We start from the raw sequence: 14,238 nt of genomic DNA, 5'->3' as shown, positions 1-14,238 counted from the left end.
TGGGTGTTTTCCCCCCTCAATAACAGAGCAAAGCAAGGCTTGGAATCAAAGCCCAAGGAATCCCAAAGCTCGCAGAGCTCCAGGCAGGTTCTGGGCTGAGCACAGCAAGAAACAAACACAAACTCAAATCAGCAATTCCCACCTCGGGCTGAACTTCCTGGAGCTGCCTGTGCCAAACTCTTGGACAGAAATCCCAACATCAGTCAGGGATAAGTTCATTTTCAAGCACAGCCAGGCTGTGAAAAAATCCGAGCAGGCAGTGGGATGAAGCTGCCTGGGCGATTCTTGGAAAGGCTTCCTGCTGCTCCTGCGGGAGGATGAATCTCATGGATTTAATTCCAACATCCCCGATGCTCAGGTCATTAACTCTGCATAATAAATCCAGGGAATGCCTCGTCTCTGGGTTAATTCTAATAGGTTTGAACTGCAGGGGTTGGAGGTTTGGAGTTCAGCGCCTGAGTTTTCCTTCTGGGAATTTTCCCTCCTGACCTCCAGCCTCGAGGGCTGTGCCTGAGCTTTCCCAGGAGCTTTTCCCCAGCCTGGATTCTCCCAAAATCCAGGCCATTTGGAGGTGCAGACAGCGGCACACTTCAGGCTCTTTGGAACTTTTCCAGCGTGTTCCTCCTGTGGGATTTTCCAGGAGCTCTCAGCACATCCAACCTGGACAAAGCCCTGAAGGCCTGACGGCACCAAAACTCATTTAGCCCCGTTAATTGCAGCCCTAATGAGCACAGATCCTGCCCTCACTGAGGTTTTTGGGGTCACTGCTGTCTCTGCCTGTCCTCAGAGGCTCCGGATTGGATATTCCAGACTGGCTCTGGATCCAGGAGGGAGATTGGGACAAGACAATTCCTGTCTCTCCCACTGCTCCATGGTGTCCAACACTGAATCCCAGCTGTCCCCAGGAGATTCCCATTTCCTTCTCCACGCACTGAACGGGGTGGGAATGGCCACAGCCTCCTCCTCTCCTGGTTTAACTGGAATTTTCCACATTTCCCGTGGTAAATTCCGGGTGGGAGAGCAGGAGCTCACCATCTCCTGCTCACCTCTCAATCCCCAGCCTGGCTGCGTTTGGTTCAGAGAATCCCAGGATGGTTTGGGTTGGAGAAGCTCATCCAGTGCCACCCCTGCATCCCTGAATCCCAGGATTCTCCAAGCCCATCCAAGCCTTGGACTGATCAATTCCAACGACCACTTCTCCTCCAGCTTCCCACCAACCCAATTCCCACCACGAATCCATCAGGAAATTCCCAGACCTCGAGCAAAACCCAAACCCTCCAATAACAGCATCGTCACCAGCAAAAAAAACAGAATTCTTCCCAAAAACATTCCTCATATCCAGCTGCAAGCAGCAGGAACTCCTCAGCGCTTCATGGGAATTTGCCACTGTTTTTTCCAGCCCTGACTGAGATCCCAAAATCCACTTTTTTCCCACCCAGGATGCTGCAGTGTCTGTAATCCCAAGCTTGGCGTGGCTGATTCTCTGGATCCCACAATCCCTGCCATGAGCTGACGCTTCCCAGCTGATCCCTGTCCCTGGTTTGGTGCCGAGAGCTGGAATTTTCAGGATTGCCCCTCTCTGACTGTGCCAAACAACTTCCCCAGCGAGGAAAAGAATTCGCCGTCTCCTGATGGAGTAAAAATAACCCTCAAATCCCTTCTCAATTAGTCGAGGGCTGGAATGAGCAGCTAATTGGGCCTTTCTTGCCTCAAATTATCTCTGGGAAGCAGCTCAGTCCCATGGAGGCACTGGGAAGCACAGCCAGGGTGGGAACAGTGGGGCAGCTCAGGGAAGGGAAAATGGGATTTGGGGGGAAAAACGGGAGAGAAAAAGATGGCAAAGGCTGGGAATTCATTGGATGCTCCATCTCTGAGGCACATGGAGGAACAGACTGAACTTGGAAGGAATAAAAAAAACACAGGAAGAATAAAAAACAAGAAGAAAAAAACCCACATTTCCTCGCGGATTACAACCATTAATCGCGACGGCTCTAAATTTGGGAATTAGCCTTTTGCTTCCCGAGAAACCCTCGGAAAATATGGAAGCAGAGGATGGATAGGGAGCACTGTGGGGTCACGGGGTGCCCTCAAAGTGTCCCCTCAGTGCCACCCACGCTGTCCCCAGGCACCCAGCAGCGCCCTGGCTCTTCCCTCCCCGCCTGGCAGCTCCGCTTTCCTCCCAGCTGATGAATAATGGGAATAAAAATGAGGGGAAAAATCAGCGTGACAGCCAATTACCGCCTGTGATGAACCACCCCAGAGCAGCTCCTGGCTTCTCCCGAAACAAACCCGTCCCTCCGGAGCGCGGGCTGGACGTGTGAACAGGGAAACCGAGCAGCTGCTGATTTATTTCCCTGCTTTCCGACGGAATCGCAGCTTCCTAAATGTTAACGAGGCCACGCCGTGCTGCTGCCAGCTGGATTGGCAGGGGAGCCTGGATTGTGGGATATGAGACTGTGGGATATGAGATTGTGGGATATGAGATTGTGGGATTTCCTCGGAGGAGGTGTTGGGATGTTGGGGGAAGGAGCTGCTCTGAGTGTCACCCGAATGGCAGGAATGGGAGAGCAGCTCGGGATGAACCCAAAATGAGGATTCTCGGGGGAGAAGCACCTGGGCGTGGTGGTTGTGGTGTGTTGGGATGGGATTTTGTGGGATGTTGGGGCAGATTTGCTCTGGATCCCTGGAAGTGTCCCAGGCCAGGCTGGACAGGGTTTGGAGCAACCTGGGATAGGGAAAGGTGTCCCTGCTCATGGCAGGGGTGGGATTGGAGGGTTTTTAAGGTCCTTTCAACCCAAACCATTCTGGGATTCTCTGATGCCTGAAGACCTCGAAAGCCCCTGACAACAAATCAGCAAAACCTCAGACTCCAAAATCCTCCCTGCACCTCATTTTTGGGATTTCTCTGATCCAGCTGAGACCAAGTGAGGAGCAAAGGTCGGCACAGTGGGAATTCCTGCTTCCCTGTTTCCCTGCTCCCGGATGGATGAGGGTGACAAATGTTCCCGTTTGGGGTTTTCCATCCTGGCACAATCCCACACCCCGGCATCAGCATGGAAAAACATTCCCAACCTCCTGAAGCACCAGAGAGCTGTGAAGGGATCCCTGGGAATGCTGAGAGAAGAGCATCCCTTCCCCCATCCCTCCCAGCACACCAGAGCTGGTTCCAAATCCCCCTTATCCCTCCAAATCTCCATTATCCCATGCAAATGTGGCTGTGCAGCTCCATCAAAGTGTCAGGACGGGAGGGAAATTAGGATCTGATGGAATTGCATTGGCAGCAGCAGCGAGGAGGACAGCGAGATATGGATCCTCCTCCCATCTCACACCCACAGATCTCCCTTTTCCATCTTTCCTGAGGATGGTTTGCTCCGGGAGATTCCAATTAAACCCAAACTCTGCCTGTGCTTCCAGAAGCCCTGCAGAGAGGGAAGGACAGCAGGAGGACAAAGTGCTCCAGTTCTGGACGGTGGCCCTGGAGATCACCTTGTCCCTCACCAGGATGGAGCAGTTTTAATTAAATCCCGCAGAGGGGATGCCGGGAAATCGTGGCTGGGAATCCATGGAATTCCCACCATGGAACGGGAATTTTGGCTCACAAAACGGGAAGTTTGGCTCAGCTTTTCCCCAGGGATTTGTTGCCCTGAGACCTCCACAAGCAGCTCGAGTTCTAGATAAAGCCTCGAGTCCAGCTTGCCTTTAGGACGAGCCCAAATCCCAGAATCACCAAATCCCAGAATTCCAAACTCAGGGCCAAAAGCTGAGCTTTGTCCCCGAGGTTGGCAGCAGGAATTGCTGCCAGGAGAAGCACAGAGTCCTCCAGAGCCTCCATCGATTCCCTGGGAATATTCTCATTAATAATTAACCAGCTCTCCCTGCCTTATCTCTCCTCATCCCCTTCACTCCCCGCCTGGCAGATCTGAAAGGCGCTGGGAGTGACAGAAAATGGGGACACTTGGGGACAACGTCGGGACAAAGGGATAACAGCATCCCACCCTTCCTTTCTCCAGCTCCCGATTGATTCTGTTCTCCCATTTATTCCGTTTTCCCATTTATTCTGTTCTCCCGTTGATTCTGTTCTCCCATTTATTCCCTTTTCACATCTCCACGCAGCTGCTTTGCTGTGACAAAGTCACATCTTCCCCCAAACACAGAAATATGAAGCCCCTTTGAGTCAGGACTGAACAGCCCTGTGGAGGATTAAAAACAAAGGGAAAATCCAAGGTTTTCTCCCTCATGAGTGACCTCCCAGCACATGAAATCTCAGATGGAAGGGGAATATTTTGATGGTGTCCCTGCCATGGCAAGGGAGAAATAAAATTATTTTTATGGTTCCTTCCAATCCAGACCATCCTGGGATTCTGATCTATTAAAAATGAATGAAAAATATTAATATCTGTGCGCCAAAAGGGAGCAGATCTGGCAGAAAAGCCAGAGAAAGGAGCTGAACTGGAAAATATCTGCATTCCAGGTGGGAGCCACTGAGAAAACCCCCAGAGCTCCTCCTTCTCCTTCTCCTTCTCCTTCTCCTTCTCCTTCTCCTTCTCCTTCTCCTTCTCCTTCTCCTGAATTGTGAAAAAACTTCCACTTCCCATCCAACCGGCTGCAGAAAACCCAAAGAAACCCCATAAATCCCTCCTCTGGGGATGAGGCATGAATTAAACCACAAAAAAACCCCTGAGCCCATATGTTTGATCCCATCAGAGCATTCCCACCCTGCTGAATTCCTGAATTAAAGCAGGATTGCCCCATCACGGTGAGAAGAAACCCTTTGAAGGAATCCCGGGAATTTCTGCAAGGATCTCCACAGAGCCCATTCTCCTAAAAATACCAGGAATGTTTTGACACCGAGCAGTGCCAGAATCCCCCTCGGCCCGGGGAAGCAGATGCTCCATTCCTTTCCCAGGTCTTCTCCAAGAGCCGGGCTGGGAGCTTGGGGGTGGAGAAGAAGCTCCAAAATAGCATTTTGCCAACTTCTTGGGGAGGTTTTTTGGCAGGGAAAGATGGGATTTGGGAAGTGTCTGAGCGATCCGAAGCGAAGAGTGGTGAGAGGAGGGTTTCCCCTGGTGTCTCATGGAGCTTCTTCCCAGCCCACATCCCGGCTGGAGGTGAATTCCCAAGGGGAACAACCCCTGGGAGAAAGGAAAAGTCCTTAGCTGCTCTTGTGATTCCCTTCACAGCAGCTCCCAATCCCTGCTGTCGTTTTCAGCACCACACTGGAGCAGGGAATTGCTCCTCAGGATGCTCAGCTCCATAAAATCATGGAGTTGTTTAGGTTGGAAAAGCTCTCCGAGGCCATCAGGTCCAACCCAGCGCTGCCAAGGCCACCACTGCCCCATGTCCCCAAGTGCCACATCCCCACGGCTTCTCAATCCCTCCAGGGATGGGGATTCCATTCTATTCTGGGAAGGAATTTTTCCCATATCCTGCTAAAACTTGCTTCAAAAGGCTGGATCGGGATTTTAATGGAAGGAAAGGGAAAAAAACAGGGAAAACCTTCATTGTGGGGACACTGAAGGTGAGGGAGCTGAGCCTGGCCCATGGCAGAGCCCACAATGTGGGGACAGGAGTGACCAATTTAATCCCAGCTCCAGGCCTGACCTGGTTTTTAACTCATCTTAAGCTCAGCCCTGGTGCTCCTGGGTGGAGCAGCAGCTCCGTTTCTCCCTGGAATTCCCTCATCTTCCCCGGAGTGTTTCCTTTTTTTGGGTTAAGATCCAACACCACCAAAAAAAAAGCAGCTCCCAGATCCCATTGATTACCCCAAGAGCTCCAGTTGAAGGATGGAAAAGCCCCAAGAACAAAACTCCTTCTTAATTAAATGGTGCTGCAGAAAAAATCCACCTCGGGTTTGGATGGTGGCCATGCTGGAGGAGATGGATTCGATTTGACAGCTTAATATGCTCAGGATATCTGCACAGCTCCGTGAGGAACACTCAGGAAACGCTGGAATCTGCTCTCAGTTTAATTACACCTCACAGCTCCTTCCCCTGGGCCAGCAGGATGGTGGGACACGGATTGGAATCGCTCCTGGTGGGATCCTGAAGGATCCACTTGGCTGGAATGGTTTGGGTGGGAAGGACCTTCAGGATCATCCCATTGCTCCTCTCCACGGCAGGGACACCTTACACCATCCCAGGCTGCTCCAAGCCCTGTCCACCTTGGACACTTCCAGGGATCCAGGGGCAGCCACAGCTCCTCTGGGAATTCCATCCCAGCCCCTCCCTCATCCTATGAAAATAAGGACTTGCAAATAACTCCACCTTTTCCCAACTCCTCAGAGATGTGAGTGGACAGCAGAGTGACAAAGTTGCCAGGGCTGAAGCTGCCGGTAAATGAATTATCCCTGATTCTGGGAAAGGGAATCCAATGGGATCCAGTGGCCTTCAGGAAGCACTGAGAGCCGTGGAGGTGACAATCCCCAGCAGAGGTGGCCTCACCTCCATCCCAGCTCCATCCCATCCCGTCATCCCGGAGAGCTCCGGAGACGGAGCAGCTGCACCACCTTCACACCCCTGGAGCTGCAGACATTCCACAGGAATTCCCTTCCATTTCCTTTCCATTCCATTTCGGGAGCTGGTGACAAACATGACAGTGAGACACATTGGGATGGGAATGGTGTCTCCCTTCCCAAAATGCCTGGGAGCTTTGGGAATGCTGGTCCCAATCCTGGGACATCCCAACACCCTCACTCAATGCCTGTCTTTTTTCGTGGGATTGGCAGGATTGGGGGAAAAAAGACCTGGAAAGTGAGAACTCTTTAGATCCATGAGGAATTAGGATTTGCAGAGCTTTGGGAATGATTCAGGGGCGACGTGTGAATTCATGGAGCAGACACAATAAACCAAATCCCAGGATCACCTCCCACCAGTGGGGAATTCTTGTCTGGGAATTGTGACTTATTGGGAGCTCTGCTACAACGAGTGACAATTAAATAACCATTTTACCCCAAGAACTTCTCTTCCCTGCAGAATTCCCAGGATTCTGGCACATCCCTGTGGCTCAGCAGCTCGGAGCTGCCAATGGGTTTATCCCACAGCACCCTCCGGAAAGCTCCTTTCCCGGAGATTATCCGCTGGTTAATCACAAAGGAGTCGGGACATAATGAGGCTGAGTGATTGGCAAAAGATCACTCAGGGAGCTAATTATTCCTGGAGGATTCGGGGTTTTCCAGAGGGGAGCATGGGCAGGAGGGATGTGATTCTGGGGGGATGGAATTCCTGGGGGATGGAATTCTGGGAATTTGACGCTCAGGGATGGACAATTCCACGGCAATGACAATCCAGGTGACCTCACCTTCCATCACATCCCTAAACAAGGAAATTCTAGGATGTGCAGAGCAGGGAATACGGACAGCTTTACATCCAGGGATGAGGCAAAACAGATGGAAAAAAGCTCTGCTTTTCCACCCTGGAATTTCAGAACGCCTGGACTGCAGGGAGAGCACAGAACTGAACTCAGCACTGCCCAACCCAACCGCCAAATTCCTCCTTTTCCAGCCCAGCAGCCTCACTCCAGGCTGAATCCAATATTCTTTGGGAAGAGGAATTGCCGGGTGTCGTCACAGCCTGCCCTGGTTTAATCACGTTAAAAGCCACGGAGATGGAATTATTTGGGATTAGGGATGGATAAGGCTTTTAAAGGCTGGGTACAACTCACCCAATCTGCTCACCAAAAAAAGGCTTTGCAATCAGGAAAAGTCCAATTGCTGCTCCCAAATGCACTTTGAACCAATCCAACTTCCAAATGCAGAGCTGTTGGGAACACGGGAAAGCTGGAGGAGGAGAGGATTCTTCCCAATCCAGAGAATTCCTAATCCCAGGGCAGAGAGGAGGTAATTTGGGTCAAGGCTTAAGACATTAAACCATTGCTCCAAAGCTTGGGATTTAACGAGCTTTGGGACTTAGCGAGCGAGGGATAAAGCAGCACAAAGTTTAAATACTTCCAGGGAAATTCCTCTTCCTTGGGAAGTCTGGTAATATGGCATCCTTCATCCTTTTTGGGGCTGTTCCCTGGGAAAGGGGAATTTCAGGATGGTGGGGGATTTGGGAATGTGATTTCCACACCTGCAGCATCATAGTGGCGCTGCAATCCAAATTCCAATTAACGAGGAATCCACAGAGCTGCCAGGCTGGCTCTTCCTGGTGATCCAAATGACTCAAATATTCAGAGCAGCCTCTTCCCCGAGTCCAGGAGCCTTCAGGGAAAGCCAGGAAAGAAAAGGAAGGGAGGAAAAAAACCCATCCCAGTGTGTGGGCTGTTAGTTCAGATCCCGGAAAAATATCAGGGGGTTAAAGGAAAAATGTCATCTCTCCAAAGGGCCTCCTGGGGAGGAGCGTGGGAGGGAAATGCTGCTCCTTCCATCTGCTCTGAGCACGGAGCTGGGAGCAGCTCTGGCTGCAGGAGGATCCAGGCCCTGCCGTGGAGCTTGGAGCTGCTCTGGGAAGTTTCTTTGGGAGCTGACAGTCCCAGGGAGGTTTTCTGCCCTGCCTGTGAGTGAGGGAGTGCTGAGGAGGATCCTTCAGGCCCCTCCTGTGAGCTGGGAAGAGCTGAGGGTGAGACAAGGTGGAGATGTCCATGGGGAGAATTCCCATAAAATAGTCTGGAATGGTTTGGGTTGGGAGGGATTTAAAACTCATCCACTTCCAGCCCCAACATTCCCACTGTCCCAGGTTGCTCCAAGCTCCTCCAACCTGGCCTTGGACATTCCAGGGATCCAGGGGCAGCCACAGCTTCTCTGGGAATTCCATCCCAGCCTCTCCCACCCTCCCAGCCAGGAATTCCTTCCCAATATCCCATCCAAATCTTCCCTCTTTTAGTTGAAAACAATCACCCCCTGTCCTACAAGGAGTCCAACTCCCAGGGAATTTTACACTTTGCATTTAACGCTTCCCCATCCACACCTGGTGAGGAATTGGCTGCTCCAAACCCATCTCCTCTCCCAAGGGGATGGAAAGGCAAGGGGTGCAAGGAGCTCACCCTAAAAGCCTGGAGCTCACCCTGCAGGGCAGCTCTGCTGCTCCCAGATCCCATGGGATCCCATTCCTCCATCCCAAGGATTCCTGCAGGTTCCCAAAGGTGGTTTCACACCAAAGGAAGGAGGAACTCAGCAGAGAGCCCCGAGCTGTGGATCCATCCCTGTCCCCATCCCGGGAATGCTGCTCTCCACAGGGTCCTGGGAGTCACCCCGCTCTCCTGCTGGCGCTGGCAGTGCCACCCCCCAGCCTTCCCCATGGGCTGGCACGGGCTCAGCCAACCCAGCCACATTTCCTCCCACCAGGATTCCCAGATCAGCTCGACATTTGGGATGATTCCTCCCGAGAACATTCCGGTGCTCATTCCTGAGCGTTTCCTGTTCAGCACAGCTCTCCAGCACGTGCACAGAGTTTTGGGCTCAGAGCTGGGGCAAGCTGAGGCTGTCTGAATCCCACCCTGGGATTAGGGATCGGCTCTCGGACAGCAAGGCTTTGCTTCCCGGAATCCCAAAATGGTTTGGGTTGGAAGGAGCCTTAAAGCTCATCCAGTGCCATCCAGGAATCCCAGAGGGATTTGGGGGCTGACTGGGATGTTGGGGAGGAGGGAGAGGGGATGGGTGGAACACTGCTGGACCCATGGATGGATCCAAGGATCCTTGGATGGATCCAAGGCCAGGCTGGATGGGGTTTGGAGCACCCTGGGATAGTGGGAGGTGTCCCTGCCCATGGCACTGGGTGGGATTTAAGGTTTTTCCAACCCAAACCATTCCCTGATCCCCACCACACTTCCCAGCATCCCATCCCAGGGATATGGGGAGTTTTGGGCTCCTGATGTGATTAAAATGACTGAGCAAGAGGTTTCCTTTGGCAGGGAAGGAGTTTGCACCAATCCAGCAAAATCTGGGTTTGCAGGAAGCAAATCCCGATGGAAACTCCCTGGGGAAAAGCCAGATCCTAAACCCCACAGTGGGAACAAGTCTCCAGGTCGGACCTGGATGATCCTTCAGGTCTCTTCCAACCCCTCCCAGTCCGTGATTTACCTTCCTGCTGTGTTTGTCCAGCATTTGGGATGCTCTGGTGAGCACAGGAGTGGGATGAACACCTGGAGATCGGAGCCATGGATCAATTACCAACAGCTTCCCGATGATTCCCAACAGGAATTCACAAAAGGTTGGGATTTCCAGCGAAATCCCAATTGTTGGGGTGAGACACTCGACTCACACCACAGCCCCTCCACGAGTTCCTTTCATCCGCTGCGAGTGGGAGCAAAATAAAAGGACCAAAATCCCAAATAAAGCCGTTTTATGCCCAACTTGCTGCCCAAACCCCATTATTGGAATCCTCTGCTTTCCCCTCCCTCGGCGCCCGGCTGTTCCAGCTGAGTGAACAAAGCAAAATCCAAATAAAACCAAACGAGTGAGATGAGCCAGAAATGGGTCCTTTCAAACAAACCCGGCTCGATGGTTTGAAGACCCAGATAGAGTCACAATGGGATGGCCTAGATTCCTTCCCCAGCTCCCTTTTTTTCCCCCTGATTTCCTGGATTGAGAAAGGGAAGAGAAAAACCCTCCTGCAAAAAGCTTCCCTCGCTTTCCCTCGGAGCAGATGGACAAATTAATAAATTGAGGAGGAGAAGGAGAGCAGAGCTGGCAGGGAGCTGTAACGAGCCACAGATCGAACACGAAGTTCCTTTTCCCCCCTTTTCCTTAAAAACCTTCGGCACTTTTCCCGCTGTGTCAGTCATTCCTCGGGGTGGGAATGCTGGAGGTGACCCCGAGCTCACCCCTGGGGTGACTCCAGCCTCATCCTCCTCAGGCTCCACTTACACAGTAAATCCCAAGGGTTCCCCGCTGCGAATTCCCCCATCCCGACGGACACTCGATCCCCGGGACGTGTCGGAGCTAAAAATACCTCCAGCCCGTGAAAAACCGGGAATAGCCGAGCGTGAGGTGCCGGCGGGATGGGGCTGTCCCCGGGATGAGGGGCCGGATGAGGAGTTTGGTGTTTCTCCCACACACCTTGCCATTCCCATCTCCCGGCGTTGCCAAGGGAACGCTGCTGAAGCTCTTCCCGAGTACCTGGCAGCTGCCAGATTGGAAAGGGCAACCCGGGAACGTGGGCGAGACTCCTGCCGGGGATGTGGGCGAGAGCTGCACCTGAGCAGCCTGGGGTTATCCTGGAGCGAGGCTCAGCACCCCCAAACCATCCCAAAAAATGCTGCTGTTGGAAAATATGCCAGTTTAGGAATGTTGTGTAACTTTAGTGAAAGGGTTGTGTTTGTCTTTAGCCGGGGAAAAGGGATTTTAGGTTTCTTTAGAGGATATTTGTTCTGCCAGATGAGGTGTGGTGGACTCAGCATATCAACAGACTGGAGGAACCCAAAAGATAAAGGCAAAAGATAAAGATGATAAAGATAACGATAACGATAAAGATAAAGATATAAAAGGATAAAGATAAAATAACCCAAAAGATAAAGAGCTATCAGTAGAACATCAGCAGGACATCAGTGGCTATCTACAAACATCTGCCCCAGACCACCTCCAGCAGGGGTGAAGACATCTGGTCAGGAAAGGACTGACAGGAAAATTGAAGAATGAAAAATCTAATTAACATCTCTCAGGGAAATCCAGATTTTTGTCTCTGTGAGGAAAGCCCAGCCTGGACTGAGGGATCTGCAGCAGGATCTGCTAAGCAGCAGGACAGGAGGGAGCTCATGGCTGGGATGTCCTCAGCCATGGAAAACCAGGAAATCCCATCCAAAGAAATCCACAGCGATGGCAAATGGGATTCCTGGGAGAGGGAAGGAGGGAGGAAAGCAGCTCCTCATCCATCAGCCTCGGGACAACCCAGCGGGAAAACCAGCCCAGGGAGTGCTAGGATTTGTCAGTCCTGTTTCCCTGGCCTTTCCCGAATCCCTCAGCTCCCAGAAGGCTCGTTTGGCAAAGCCTGGCAATCAGTCCCCCACAAGGACAGGAGCAGCAGGAGCAGGGATCATAAATCACCACCTGCAGCCTTGAACTCCGCGCTCCCTGCGGCTCCGGCGCTGCCCCGCCCGGCTCTCCCGACCCACAGCTGCTCCAACGGCTCGGGAGGGGTTTATCCCGGCCATAAAACATGGGAAAAAAAAATGGGAGTCATATCTCTGCTGCCTTCTCATCCCCGGAGGAACAGCTGAGAAACAGCTGAGTAATTGGCGGGAGAAGGGAGGGAGGATGGGAGCCGCACAGGGGGAAGCCCTGGAAGATGATCCGGGAGTGGGAATCTGCTCCTGGAGGATGGATCTCCCCAAATTCCACGTTGGGAGAACCTCATTCGGGGCTGGACTGGCTGTTGTTATCCCAGGATAACTCATGGCTCTGGAATCGGCCATGGAATGCTGGGATGAGGGTGTTCCTGGTGGGATAACCAGAACTCACCCCACCCCACTGGGCTCCTCTCAATGCAACCCAAAATTTTTGCTTCCGAGCTAAAACCAGGTGGAGAAGAACCATCCTAGATCCCGCAGCAACCTCCCCAGGGCTCCAAATTCTCCAGGGGATCCCGACAAAATAAAACTCTTGGGAAAACAACCCTGTTCCCAAAAAGTGCGACCTGAAGATCGGATGTGGTTTGGAGTTTGCCCAGCTCCACCCTTTAACATGGATTATTTATCCCGTGGATTATTTATCCCATCTGGCAGGGACACCTTCATGTTCCAAACCCCATCCTTATTCCATCCCAAATAATTCCATGTAGCCATCAGTTTATCCAAGGGTCACAGCCCATCCTGCTGCTCCTACAGCTCATCCTTGCGTCCCACACACACACAATCTCCTCCTTTTCCTGGAAATTTTGATCTTTTTCCCCAATGTCTGCACATTCCCTACACTCCCTGCCACCACAGCCCCAGCTCTGTGCTCCCAACTTCTCCCCAGGAGAATCAGGGAATCTCCTGAGTTGGAAGGAACCCACAGGGATCATCAAATCCAACTCCTGGCCCTGCACAGGATGACTCCAACCCCAATCCCAACCCCAATCCCACATCCCAGCCTGGCCCTTGTTCATTCGGAAGATGCAACGATGCTTCCCCCAAAATGGCTGTTTCCATTTTCAGCTCATCCTCAACAGGTAAGTCCAGGGGTGAAACGACACTGGAGACCTTGGAACGCCCCAAGAGAAGGAATCCTGGCTGGTGGGATCAGTGGAAAACACACTGGAGAGGGAAAACCCACAGGCAGGTGGAAACAGCCGGGAGAACACAAGGAGGATCCCAATAAAACCTGGGATGCAGCGGTGAAGGAGCAGCAGCTTCATGCCATGAATCCAAGCGGGAACACAAGCCTTGCCCAGGGATTCTGTGCGTTAGGGAAGTGGATTTGCAGCCCAACCCACCCGAGGGAACGTGGCTCTCCGAGCGTTGTTCCGCTGTTTAAACTCCCGCTGACATTTACTCTCTCTAATGTCAGCTCCGCGAATCCAAACATTCCGACGAGATTATTTCCCAACCTTTCCTCTGCCTTCCCTGATTAAGGTTAACTGGTCCCTCTGCTCCAGCCTGGCCACACGTGAGCCGCGTGGAACGAGGCTGGAATTCCAAGGGAAGCAGGTCCAGGTGCAGGCAGGACCTTTCCTCTGAAGAGAGCTGGATTTTGGGAGCACAAAAAACTGGGGAAAAGTTTGGAATGCCAGGATCAGGATGGGATAATGAAAACCAACCTTCCAAGGAAAAATTCCTTTCCTTTCCTTTCCTTTCCTTTCCTTTCCTTTCCTTTCCTTTCCTTTCCTTTCCTTTCCTTTCCTTTCCTTTCCTTTCCTTTCCTTTCCTTTCCTTTCCTTTCCTTTCCTCCAAGGAGAGCTGGATTTTGGGAGCACAAAAAATCTGGGAAAAAGTTTGGAAAAGTTTGGAATGCCGGGATCAGGATGCTCCTGGTGGGATAATCAAACACCAGTGGTCTCCTCTTGATGTAACCCAAATTTTTCCTTCCAGACACGACCTTTCCTCTAGGGACAACTGGATTTTGGGAGCACAAAAAGCTGGGAAAAAGCAGCCTGGAAGAGTTTGGAATGGGTGGGACAGATGGGAGAGGCTGAGGTGGAAAGTTTGGGAATGCTGGAAGGAGGAGCTGCTCTGGGAGCACAGGGAACAGATGGCCTTCCATGGATAACGCTTTATCATCAGGGTTATTTAAAGGAACTGCCCAAATGCTGATCCAGAGCCTTGGAAAATCGTGTTGGACAGGAATAGAAGTGGATAAAAGGGATGGGAGCTCCTGGCAGCTCTTGC

This window comes from Lichenostomus cassidix, chromosome 14 (genome assembly GCF_008360975.1).
Source record: "Lichenostomus cassidix isolate B80296 chromosome 14, HeHo_3.0, whole genome shotgun sequence".
Lineage (NCBI taxonomy): Eukaryota > Metazoa > Chordata > Aves > Passeriformes > Meliphagidae > Lichenostomus > Lichenostomus cassidix.
The sequence above is the reverse complement of the archived record's forward strand: the minus strand, read 5'-3'. Positions refer to the sequence as shown.